Raw genomic sequence first — 12,899 nt, 5'->3', positions numbered from 1 at the left:
GACGAGATATACAGCTCGCAGCCGTGAACACGCACTTTGTCTGTTGACATGCAGCGTAGAATGACTACCGCTCAGGGAAGATTTGAGAACACGTGGGACAAAGCCCTCACACTTAGGCAGGACAATCAGCCGGTCCGGTGAAGCTATGTAGAGATTGAGTAGAATGTCAGCCAGCAGGCCACATTCCCCATCACGAGCGGGTATGCACACCCGTGCCGGTGCGGCGAGACACACAGCGTGTAGGGGCGGCTCCCCGGCGGCTGGGCCATGCTTTTTGGATGTAGCGGTGCGGCCTCTTCCGGTGCAGCAGCAGGGCGGCTTCTTATGATAGAAGGGGCGTTTTTTGCGCGAGTCATTTTTCTAACCAATCGCGTCTTTCGCTGGGACGGACAGCCACAAAGACCCTCCTAAATCCACCCCTTCGCCTGTCAATCACTGAAATCAGCGTTCCGATTACCGCCCCTCTCCTTCAACATATTGAAGTTGGTTTGGTAAGAATCGGAAGCGAAGTAAGGGCAGTCGGATGACTTAAGCTCTTCAGTCGAAAGAGGAGAGAGGTAAGTTTCACGTTTTAGGACGTCAGCCTTATACAGAGGTATTAGCATGTTGAGTAGAATGCATTTTTAAACGATTAGTCAGGTAGGTGTGTTTAAAAATGTTTGAGTATATGCCATTTAACTAGTTTTATTTTTGTAGCCGAGACTTTTGTGTTATCATAGCATTGCTTGTCACTTGTTTTAAAGAGTTTTTATTTGGATCGCAATGGCGGGACTTGGTGGTTTTACTTATTTTTCTTGAGGATGCGCTCCTAGCATTGTCTTTATATTGGTAGTAGGCAGTATTGCCTTTTATATTGATGCTTTTTTGGCGCCATTGGCTTTGCATCAAAAGTCAGTCATTGTCCACGTCATAGAACATTAAATTAAGAGTGATTGTCTTTGTATTGTGGATCACCCAGTGTATCTGCCTTTCTATTGTAGGTCTGTCAGTGTGGCATTGTCTTTATCTTGCTGGTCAGGCGTTTGTAATGTTTACTTACTGTAGGTCAATCAGCGGCAATGGCTTTGGTGAGTCAGTGGTGTTAGCTTTATATTGTAGGTCAGACAATAGGCTTATATTTCTATATAATGCAATGGTATTGCCTTTGTACTGTAGTAAAGTAAGTGACGCTTTTGAATTGTAGTTAACACTAACATAGGCGTTTTGTACTGTTCAGTCCATGGTATATTTATAGTATGGGTCAGTCACATGTATTCATTCTATATTGTAGATCATGTCATTAGTACTCCATTTTAAATGCAAGGTCAGGCACTGGTAAGATACGGATTAGCAATGCCAGACATGTGCTCATGATTGAAAACAAATGCTGCAAAACATACGTCTCGTGATTGCTCTGCGACAGTAGATGGACGCGCAGCCCACACTACGTATGCACGAGTGAATGCTAAAGATTGATTCATCCAAGAACATGTTGCTACTTGTCTGACAAGGTTGCATACATTCCCATTGTTTATCCTTATGATTGTTAATCACGTTTTGCATTATAACTCACTATAAAATGCCCCAGTGCGAACGGAAATGTCAGCCTTTACATTACCCGGTCTGTCTCTTTAAACGTGCACAGTTGATTTCTTTAGCGGATATTATTGCTTTTTTTTGTGCACTTTTTAGATAAAGTTTTGTTAACTGGCTGTACTTGCATCTTGGTTGGTTGATGATCTTGTCCACCCTCTGGTAACATGCTTGTTTGCTTTGCTCCCTCTGCTAATGTATATACATATGTCATCTTACAAAGCAGGGATGGCTTCATGGGACAAGTGAAGGAAACTAAAGAAACGGATGTTTACACAAATTATTAAAGCTGCTTTATGTATGTATTTGTACTTGTCAGGGTTAACGTTGACCCGGCTTGAGTGATGCACAGTGGGAGCGCTCGCTCCGTTGCAGGGGTGTGCTGTTGGCGTGGCTTCCACTTTGGGAACGCCGGAGTATGAGGAAGCTCTGAATAAGGCTTTTGAAGAGGAAGCTGGGTCTTCCCCGCTGAGCATTTGCATACCAATACCTGCTGCGCTATGCACGGGTTCTGTGTGAATGCCCCTGTCAAGTTTACAGAAACGGCTGTCTAGAAAAGGACACGGTGAATACAAAACTTTCTACTGTTGGAACACAAGAGCTGGGCGGTTTAAATAGGGGAAAACAAATCGCCTCCGCCATAAATGGAATCTGTAATACTTGCAAGGACTTGCGCGCGCTCCAGTGTGCCTTGCACCCGCTCCAGTGTGCCTTGCACCCCGTGGCATGCTCGCAGTATATTAGGATACTTCCTTTGTGGAATCAATCATGGTTTTCGGAATGTTAGCATGTCACACACTGCTGTACCTTGCAGGTGATTGCTCTTGGCATATCTAATCCTGGCATAGATTCCACACGTTGTTTTATTTGGGTTTGGGCATGTCAGTACATTCCAGATGGGTACGGTCGCCCTTCGATGTTGCAGTTTTTTGGCTCAGGTCCTGCTGAACAGCCTAATAGCGAGCACTTTGATTATACTTATGAGCTGATCCATTCTCAGTTTGTAAGGCAAAAATAAAACCAGACATAGGAGTTCATCTCAGCCATCACCCTTGCTTATCTTTCAGACAAGCTCACCATCTCTGGTGGTTTTCAGCACACCTGTAGCCAGGACACCATCAGACTAAGAAGTCTGAAAAAGAAAAAAAAGAAAACAAGTAGGTCTTTTTCATCTGTACGCCCAGGATCTGGAACAACATCCAACTAGGACCGCCTCCAATGCTGCTCCAATTAAGGAAAGAGCTGAAGACTCACCTACTTTAGTTAACCGTCTACAACTCGGCTTCCTTTCCTTTTATTTGCAAATTAACGCTTGTATTTGACCATGTACAGCACTTCGCTATTTTCTGGCTGAGTTCACGCTATAGAAATACCACATACATACTTAGGAGTTAAATACCTAGGTTATTATGTATACATTATCACATGCAACTAAAACAAGTCATACATACTTGTCACTTTTTCAATCCTAATTGGGCTATGGCAATTCATTCTCATGAACCTCTCTGGATGTCTTTTATCGCATAAATTGACAGAATGCTGCAACATGTCTTGTTACTATCTTGTCTAAATGTCAACCCCACCTTAAAATTACTGCATTGCCTATCTAATCTCATGGCAGAGTCCTATTTAAAGACCGGGTGATTGTTTATAAAACAAAGTATCATATGATACCTGACTCAATGGCCTGAAAATTCATCTAATATAGCCCCAGGAAATCCCTTCTGCCATCTCATCATTAGGTCTAGGTTTGACAATGCAGCTGTCTTAACAGATCTATTGTTTCAATTGTACTTACAATGGCTTTGTGTCCACCCCTTTCAACCGTTGATTTTTTAAAGAATGTATTTATTTATTTTTTACCAGCCTTTTTTTAGTACTTTTTAGAAATGAGGTATCTAGTTGTCAGAGGTATGCATCCAGTCCAAGTTGGGACCACACTCTAGTCAGAGTAAGTGCAAACACACTAAACGTTTATCTGCGCTCACCCTCTGGTAGCTTGACACAGAACTGTCTGGCTAAACTAAAGAAGCAATGTGTAAAAGAAAACCAACAAAGACCTAGAAGTCAGTAGCTCCAACTGGGGCTATCTGGTCGTGCTTGACCTGGACAAATCCATAAGTTCAGTCTGACTGCAATGGAGCGCGGGCTAGATACATGAATCATGCAGCGTCAGAAGTCGAAGATGATGCGTGGCGCAGAGAAGGTGAGGAGCGTATGCAGGTGATACGTCTGTTCCTTAAGGCGGTGTAAGGGCATTGAAACTTTGCAGCTCCAGGACTATGTGTTGCACAGAGGAGGCGATGCGCCTTTTGCGGTTGCGAAGCCTCCGTTCCTGAAGGCGACACGATGTTGAGGATGCGCCGAGGTCACATAGCAATACATCGATTCTGCGTCATCAAAGTTGGACCGCTGGGCTGAAGGAGATGTGTCGGTCGAAAGCCACGTTGTGTTGGAGTCAGAGCGCTGTGTCACAGACTTCGGTGAGGTGGTGTTCGAGACTCATGCAGTGGCGGTTCTTCAGAGGCACTGCGGCAAAGTCCGGCTGTGTAGAAAGTTGAGGTTGTTACGTCATGCACGCGGTGAATGGTGTCCACGGCTTCGGTGCAGGCAGCAGTGATGTGTCGGTTTCGCAGGTATGTGCCGGTTCCAAACTGACACTTTTGAGTCGATGTGTCAGTTTCTTGGTTGCAGCACCAACTTCACCTCCAAGGGCCCAGGACTTGATTTGGCACCTCTTGGCAGGGCAGGACTGACAGCAGAGGAGCCCAGGTACTGGTAGGTAGCAAGATGCAGGTGTAGTCTTTGATCTCTCTGAGACTTCAGCATCAGAAGGCAAGCTTAGTCAAGCTCTTGGAGAACCGTAGAAAGCAGGATGCAGATAGTAAAGTCTAGTCCTGTCATTCCCAGGCAAGAGGCAGCAGCCCAACACAGCAAAGCAAGCAGCACTGGCAGTACCTCCTGGCTGCACAACAACTCTTTTTCATGGCAGAATGTCCTCAGTCCTGAAGTGTTCGGAGTATATGGTGTCAGAAGTCCAGTACTCCTACCCATTTTAGCCTTTGAAGTGCAGAGGTTTTAAAGAAAGGTCTTTGTAGTGCACAAGACCCTGCCCTTTCTGACCCTGGCTCCAGATGCACAGCAGGTGGTTATGCAGCTCTTTGTGTGGGAACAGGCACAGCCCTATTCAGGTGCAAGTGTCAACTCCTCCCACCACTGTAGCTCATGAAGACCCATGAGCCTGGTCGTGGGCCTTCAGGATGTGCCAGGCACACCTCAGTTTCTTCTGTGTGAGACGGTCTTGAGGGAATTCACAAAGTCCAGCTGTTATCCAACAAAGACGTGTATTCCAGGGACAGGCAGAAGCACCAAAATGGTTAAAGTAAGAAAATGCCAGCTTTCTGAAAATGGCCTTTTCAGACCTGCAATTTAAAAATCAACTTCACTAAAAGATGTTTTGTTAAGCTGTGAGTTCAGAGACACCTAACTCCCAATGTTCTATCTGCTCCCAATGGAAGTTACACTTGTAAAGTGTTAAAAGGCAACTGCAATGCTAACCTATGGGAGAGATAGGCCTTACTGTAGTGAAAAAACGAATTTGGACCCTTTTTACTTCCTGGACATGTAAACCTTAAAAGTACATGTCCTACCTTTTTTAAATATTGATACACACTAGGGAAACCTATGATGAAGCAAGTCACCTTTGGGTGAATAAAGGTTATTCACCCACATGCATCATTGCACCTGTTTGCGATTTCCTAAATTGCGAAAATTTGGGAATCGCAATTTAGAAATCGCAAACGGCAATGCATGAATAAATCGCAAATATTTTAGCGATTTTCTTAATTTTCCTTAATTGCGATTCACATTTTGCGAATCGCAGTTAAGGAAAACCTTCCCATTGATTCCTATGGGCCAAAAGGCCCATAGGAATCAATGGGAAGGCATTAACATTTTGCGACTTTCATTTTGCGAATCGCAATTTGTTAATGCATTTCAAGGGTGCTGAGGGGGGTCCAAAGGACCCCCCCCTGCACCCTTGAAATGTTTTTGTAAATGCAAGTTTCACACACACATGTCCAAAGGACGTGTGTGTGTAACATGACACTTTCAAAAATGCATTTTTGAAAGATTTCGCTAATAACACGAGGTTCAACCTCGTGTTAATTTGCTCCCCCTATTTGCGAATTCGCAATTTTTTAAACATTCATGCATTGCATTTAAGGAATCGCAAAAATGCGATTCCTTAATTGCAATCGCATTTTTAGAAGTTGCAAAAAATTGCGATTTTCACACAATTGTTTCATGCATCCCAAAAAGTGATTTTGGAATCGCAAACGGCCGAATTTTGCAATTCGCACCGTTTGCGACTCCAAAATCGCTTGATGCATGTGGCCGTAAGTCCTTAAAGAGGTCTCCTCCCATGAACAGGGCATACTCTGTGCCCAGTACCTTTACTACATCACATCCGGGGGATTTTTCTATCTCTCCCCTCCCCCTTTTTCCCCCCACCATTTTGAGACATACCTTTAGTGAGTATATGCTACAGTTTAAATACACTGCACCCTGCCCATGGGGCTACCTTGGGCGTACCTTAGGGGTGCTTTTATATGCAAAAAAAGGAACGTTTGAGCCTGGCAAGTAGGTGAACTTGCAAGGCCGACATGGCATTTTATAACTGCACACACAGGCTCTGCTATGGGTAGCCTGAGACAGGTTTGAAGGGCTACTCATGTGGGTGGCACAAGTAGTGCTGCAGGCTCACTACTAGCATTTGATTTACAGACCTTGGGCGCATGTAGTGCACTGTACTAGGAACTTATCAGGAAATCAAATATGCCAATCATGGAGTAACCAAATGCCATTACATTTTAGACACAGAGCACATGCCCTTTAGCACTGGTGAGCAGTGGTAAAGTGCCCAGAGTCCTAAAGCCAGCAAAAACGAAGTTCAGCCCACAATCAAAAGACCGGAGAAACGACACCAAAAGATGCCAGGTCTAACAGCCATTATCTTGAGACTTTGTCTATCATCTATTGTTTTTGCCTAGAGGAGTATTTTTCTCTCACCTAATGCTAATGTATGTTTAGATGTGTCCCTCCCCTCCAAAGTAGCTCATGCATTTTGATGCATGAGTGACTATTTAACACCCCCTGCCTCTCTCTGTCATCTCTGCATTGCTAACGTGCACAAAGGAACACTTGTGCATGCCTCTCTTTTCACTCATATAAAGCCCAAGCCTCTTGGCTTTGCCATTGTTTCTCTTGTCTGTTTCTAAAATTTGCCCTGTAACATTGGGTGATGGGCGTTTTTTCTCTGTCGCTGCAGAAAGGTGCTGGAGCATTTTGCCTGTGCAGTGAAACCACTCTTCTTTGGTTTGCTGTATAGGTGTGCTTTATAAATAAAAGCACAACATGATTACAGCACAACATGATTACAGAGATATTTTAAAAGGTCTTTCAGAGACCACGCTTTAACGTAGCTAGATGTTCAGAATGAGATGCATTTGTCCTTGTTGCAGTACTCGGTGCTTACGAATTGACCAGTATTAGGTAGGCATGTCTGAGAGATGTCTGCCTTTTAAATATATATTTTGTATTCTGCAATGCACGAAGTATTTTCCTTTCTCATCTTTGCGTCTTCAGCTGACCTCCTTTTAAAATGGACATAGCCAAGTTTCCTTATGTCAACTATAGCTTTCTCCCTTCAAGTTTCGCCCTGCAGTCCTCCAGGATGTACATTAGAGAAGGGAACAAGTGAGAGCTTGTTCAGGAGGGCTGGAGCTCCTCTGCACCGCAGCCAGGTATGGTTCTTGGAAAGGTGTATACAGACGAAACCTAGCACGTGTGAACCAGTATGGCCTGTTTGAAAAGAGGGATAGAAACATGGTGATGCACCTGAAATCTTATTTATAGGCCTTGGATGTTGCCCAGACATCCAAACAGGCACATAAGACATAGCTCCGAGTTTACCACATACATGTACAGGAAAGGTGACTTTTTTATGTAGTGCACACACCAAACAGAGCTGCCAGTGGCGCTTTTTTGCACCTCTTCATAAATAACACTTACACTTTTTGGCTTCTGAAAGCTCGACAGACTAAGTCAACCTGCTGGACTCAAAGTTGCATATAGATTTTCCTGAGCTGTCCTGCCGGCCCTGGTCAACATCAATGTTTCGCCATATTAAAACATTCCTGTTGACTCGTGATACACATTTTAGTCAATAACTACCTAGGTCGAAGTAACTGCTTGTGAATTATATTTCCTGTAGTGACAGTTCCTAATTCATCACGTGTGTTTGGTCGCTGCCTTTTGTAGATTCTTACGTCAGATCAAGTCCAAAAACAGAGACAAGTTGATTTCCCAAACTATTTCCTCCTGGATTGAGGATCTGGAGCCACGGGGCATTTGACAGGAGCTTTTTGCCCATCCCGTTCGCAATATTCACTCTGAATTGTTGTCATTGCTGTGACAATTTGCACAGCTACTACACGATTTGCATCAGTGAGCCCTTGCACACATCTCAAGTCCTCATTTATAACTCGTGTACAACCGAGCGTGTTCCCTCCCTCTGGATGCGCGTGCCTTCTGACCTGGAGCTGCTGGGAGTGACTGGAATTCTCGGCAGCAGCGTGGGAACGGCCTGATTGGGTACAACTGCTATTGCTGAGGCTCCTGGTTAATTAGCAAACCAACCAGCGCGCGCTCGGGGGGCTTCTTTCTTTAGTGAAAGTCTAGAGATCAATTTGCCAGTGAATCAAAACAATAATCAAATATTTCTAGGCGTATTCATCATAAGTGAACATAGTATTAACTAGTGGCCATTTTTAATTTCCCCAAGATACATATTTAAACTTGTCTTACATGGTTTATGTTGAAATCGTGCTTTTTCCCATTTTTGTAACCTCTGATACTCTCATTTGAAGTTTTGAGATGTATTTGTTCCTACTAGGCAACATTGTAACGTTTCACACTATATTGACAATCCTGGACGGCTCCTCATTTGGCGTTGGAATGTATGTTGGCTAAAAGTTGAGCGGTGAACTGGAGTAACGTGCCTTTAGTTCAGAAACCCAGCTTACAGTTGTGGAGTACATTGTCACCCCTTTGTCCATTATATATTCGGAGTAAATTATTCTCCACCTAATCACTGGATTCACCAGTTCAGTCTTCTTATCTTTAAGCAGTTTATGATATTGTCTTCTATTTTGACTGCCATCGTACTTTATGATACCTGTTTTGCACTTTTAATACTAATCATTAATCGTATTTGCCTGTGAATTGTTAACCTACCTTTGTTACTTATTACCCGCTATTGCCGTTGGAGTACTACTAACAGCCTATCATCTTTATTACTGTTTTCCACCGTTCATTTTGATGCATCGAGTAGTTTTATTTCAAATTCTGTGGTAAACGCGGGAAAACATGCGGAGCTGAGGTATAATTGCTGGGATGGTGAAAGCATGCATAAACCTAAAGGAGTCCGGAACCTGGCACTTTTAATAGACTTGAGGAACCTGAAGTACAGTCACTCTTCTCACCAGTAACCACTCTTTGCAGATGCTAAATACTGTTGCAATATACATACTTCACTGCATTCTGGACAAGGCCTCCCCCGCTCATCTGAACTGGGTTCGAAGAGAGAGGCAAAGTGGACATGCTGCGTTTTGAAGGAGTGGTGCGATACCCACAGCGAGAGAGGAAAGCAGACTTGGGGAGCTGTTTGGGGTGGATATAACGAGGGGAGAATACTGTATCTTCTAGTTTGCTGCTCCTGACCAGTATCGGTGGTCAACTGGACGTTAAGGGGCTACTGCAAAAATCCAAGAGCAATAAACACCTACAAAAGGTCTGAGCCGAGATGACTTTGTAGTGTTGTCGGCTCCTTTTTGCCTGTACAAACGAGCAAAAGCAACAAGCGTGTCGTTTTTTGCCAACCCAAAAAGCAACAAGCGTGTCGTTTTTTGCCAACCCAAAAGTGAGGATTGTCAAGTACCAGTACCACAGACAATTTCATACATTGTGTTAGTTGTGTTCCACCATTTCTTTGCTTATTTAGGTGTAGGCATTCCGGAACACTTCACTTAAAAACAAAAAAAAGTTACTTCCTTATTGTAATTGAGGGGCTCAATACAATAGTATCCACAATATTCCGTGCTTCCAGTTGAAACGTTTTTCAGTGAAGTAGAGACCTTCTGTCAATTGACAGAACCTGTTCATTCATTGCAGGAGGTTTAAATAGTTACAAAAGAAAGAGAGCAGTTTGGGGAAAATGCAGTATCAGCAGGAAATAGGTACACTTAATGCAGCTGCTGTCAGTATTGTTCCTACAAAATCTCTCTCCCTTTCCATTTCCCCTTCTTCCTCCCTACTGGGGATAGCGTGTAGGTAGTTATAGTTGGGACCATCTTTTCCCATAGACAAAGCGTTTTTGTTTTTGCTAATACCTTTAGTGCCGTTTGATGAATCTTAGTGACATTTTCAAAACTAGTACATCAATCACTCCAGCTGCTGTCTGGAAAGTTTCGGGGTGACTTGTCAAGCGGGGGCCGAGAAAAAGTTGGGTCCCAGAATACGTTTCCCCATTTGCTGTTTTTAGACACAACTACTGGCTGAACGGAATTAAACCACATTTTGCAGAAATGTAGATCTTGGTCTAGAAAGAGCCCTTTTTGTAATTTTGTGGAAATCTGTTCAGTAGTTTAGGATTTATTAAAGAAAGGAATATATGTTTATCTAGGGACATGGATACTTTGTAAATTTGCCCTGGTAGATCAGTGGGCAAAAAATAGGCCCTGATTGGCTGACTGCAATCTGAAAGGAAAGTTGCGGCTGACATTTTGTTTCTCGGCTGAACCTTAGGGAGAACACATGAATAAAAACTCACACAAGGGGTCAGAATAGAGGTATCCTGACCCCATAGGACACATGGAGGGGTCTTTGAGGGACCCAAATATTTTTTTGGGGGGGCGATCTGTGTATCCACTGTGACGCTCAGCGTGGCCCCCTGTGTAACTCCACCCGGATCGGCAGCCCAATGGGGAAAAAAACCCCTATTCGCACACCAAATTCCCGGCCGTACGCACCTGTGGTCGAGTCACATTAAAGTATGATAATTAAATATTGCTTTACGTTAAAAAAATATAGAAAGTTACTGAAAAAAAACAAAGGTTACAGGGATGTTATAGTTAGGTTCTCACATTTTACACACACAAAACCATAGAAGTTGGGTCTGTAGTTTGAGGTCGGTGGGGTCCGCCGAGGGTTTTTTCAGGAGGGGGTTGATCTCGGCGTGTTTCCAGTCTCGGGGAACGAGGCGGTTGCCAGGGAACGGTAGATGGTGTGGCAGAGCATGGTTGCAATGGTGTTGGCGGCTCTGTTGAAAATGTGGTGGGGCAGGTGTCCGTGGGGGCCCTGGAGTGGATTGACTTCCTAGTCTTCAGTGTGTCTTCGGTGGTAAGGGCAGCCCAGTTGTAGATAGCTGGGTTCAGTGTGTTGGTTGTCTTCGTCGAAATTGTCATAGATGTTCTTGATTTTGTGATGGAAAAAGGTGCTAAATTTGTCGCAGAGGTCTTGAGAGGGAGAGATGTCGGTGGACTCGCTGGTGGGTTGGGCGAACTCCTTGATGATGCTGAAGAGTTCTTTGCTATTGTGTGCATAAGTGGAGAGTCTGTCTTCAATCACTATTTTCCTCGTTTTTCTGATGAGTTGGTTGTGACTCTGAAGTTGTGATGGGCTTCTGTGGATTTGGTGCTCCTCCAAGCCTTTTCGAGGCAGCGAGAAGTGCGTCTGGACTCTTGAAGTTCGGTGGTAAACCATCTAGCTTTCTTGGTTTGTGTTTTTCTTGAGGGGGCTATGGTGTTGGCACTGTCGAAGATCCATCTGTGCAGCGTTCGGCTGCGGTGTTGGGGTCGTCATTTTCCGCGATAGTTGGGGTGGAGATGTTGAGTGATGAGGTTAGCTGGTCGTTGGTGATTCTGGTCCGGTTTTGTCGTGGGAGCAGGTGCTGGCGTCTGTGGATGGTGGGTGTTCTGAAGGTGAAGTGGACGCATCAATGGTCAGTCCCTGGGAGTTCTGTGGTGTGTCTGAAGTGATGGAGTTTCCTGTTGTCTGAGTGTGTTGGCTCGGTCACGATTAGGCGAAGTCCAATGTTTTGGAGATTGTCCAGGAGGGATGTGGTGCTGGGGTCCAGTTAGTTGTCGAGGTGGAAGTTGAGGTCTCCCAAAAGGTGTAGTTGGTGGACACAATGGCATGCGGGGAGATGATGTCCGTAATGGAGTTAGCGAAAAGTCAGTTCGGTCCAGGGGGTCGGTGTTCCATCAGGTCTTTGGGCTAGTCGGGGAGTGTGCTCAGGCGGATGGTTGATTTGTGGACGATGGTGATTCTTCCTCCTGGGCGGGTGGGGCGGTCCTTCCTGGAGATCTTGTATCCTTGGGGAATGGCGATGTCTGGTCCCGAGATGGTGTTAGTCCAGGTTTCGGTGAAGAACTCTACGTCCAGGGTGGTGCTGTCAAGGAGGTCCCAGATTTCGGTGGCGTGTTTGTGGAGAGATCAGACGTTGAGGAGGATGCATTGCAGGGTCTTCGGTTCGGTTGTGTTCTTGCGGGCGGTCTTGGCGGTGCTGCAGGTGTGCCGGCAGCAGTGACAGCTGAAAGGTCCGTGTGTGTTGGCCTCTGATGCTAGTTTCCAGTTGTTGTTGCGGCCTGGATTGAGTGCGTGGAGTGCCGTTGGGTCGTAGCATTGCCGGTGCTGAGATCCAGGGTTTCTGGCACTGGTCGCAGACGGGTGCAGACTGGCTTACCGATGGTGCGCCCGCTGCGAGCGGCCACCATTAAGTAGGGGTCGGGGAGGGCTGGACAGCTGGGAGGCGGGAGCGGTGAGGGGAGCTGGATAGGGCCGGTCGTGCTGGACGTGCTGGGGGGGGGAAGGGGCGCGGGGGGGCAGCGGTGGGGAAAAAACAGGCAGAAAAGGGCATAGAAAAAGGTCAAATAGAGAGGGGAAAGTTCCAATAAACGTGCATGACGAGTGGAGGAAAGACACAGAAGGAGAGTGAAGGGGGAGCTTGATATGAGGGGAAAAAACGAGTGAAAAAGGAGGAAAGACACAGAAGGAGAGTGAAAGGGAGAGATCGACACGAGGCAAAAAACAAGTGAAAAAGGAGAGCAAAAGCGCCTCACTTGATGGTAAAGTGGCGAAGGAGAGAGAGCAATTGTACTGACAATGAGTCATTGGTCTATGTCATGTGCATTCCACCTTTAGTGTAATTTATATCTCTGCGTTACTGTAAATAAATGTTGCAAGTTATGACACTCCATGTCATTAGG

At 45.2% G+C, this 12,899-nt stretch overlaps 1 protein-coding gene across 1 annotated transcript in view; it reads left to right on the top strand.

Annotated features, from left to right (window-relative positions):
• The first annotated feature begins 330 nt into the window (after positions 1-330).
• The window catches only part of FAM107B (family with sequence similarity 107 member B), a 306,505-nt gene continuing 293,936 nt past the window's right edge, over positions 331-12,899 (top strand). The window contains exon 1 of the mRNA XM_086919693.1: positions 331-557. The gene's annotated coding sequence lies outside the window, so the exon portion shown is untranslated. The remainder of the gene's footprint in view (positions 558-12,899) is intronic.

Source organism: Lissotriton vulgaris, chromosome 1_1, assembly GCF_964263255.1.
Source record: "Lissotriton vulgaris chromosome 1_1, aLisVul1.2, whole genome shotgun sequence".
NCBI classification, from domain to species: Eukaryota; Metazoa; Chordata; class Amphibia; order Caudata; family Salamandridae; genus Lissotriton; species Lissotriton vulgaris.
The sequence above is the reverse complement of the archived record's forward strand: the minus strand, read 5'-3'. Positions and strand labels throughout refer to the sequence as shown.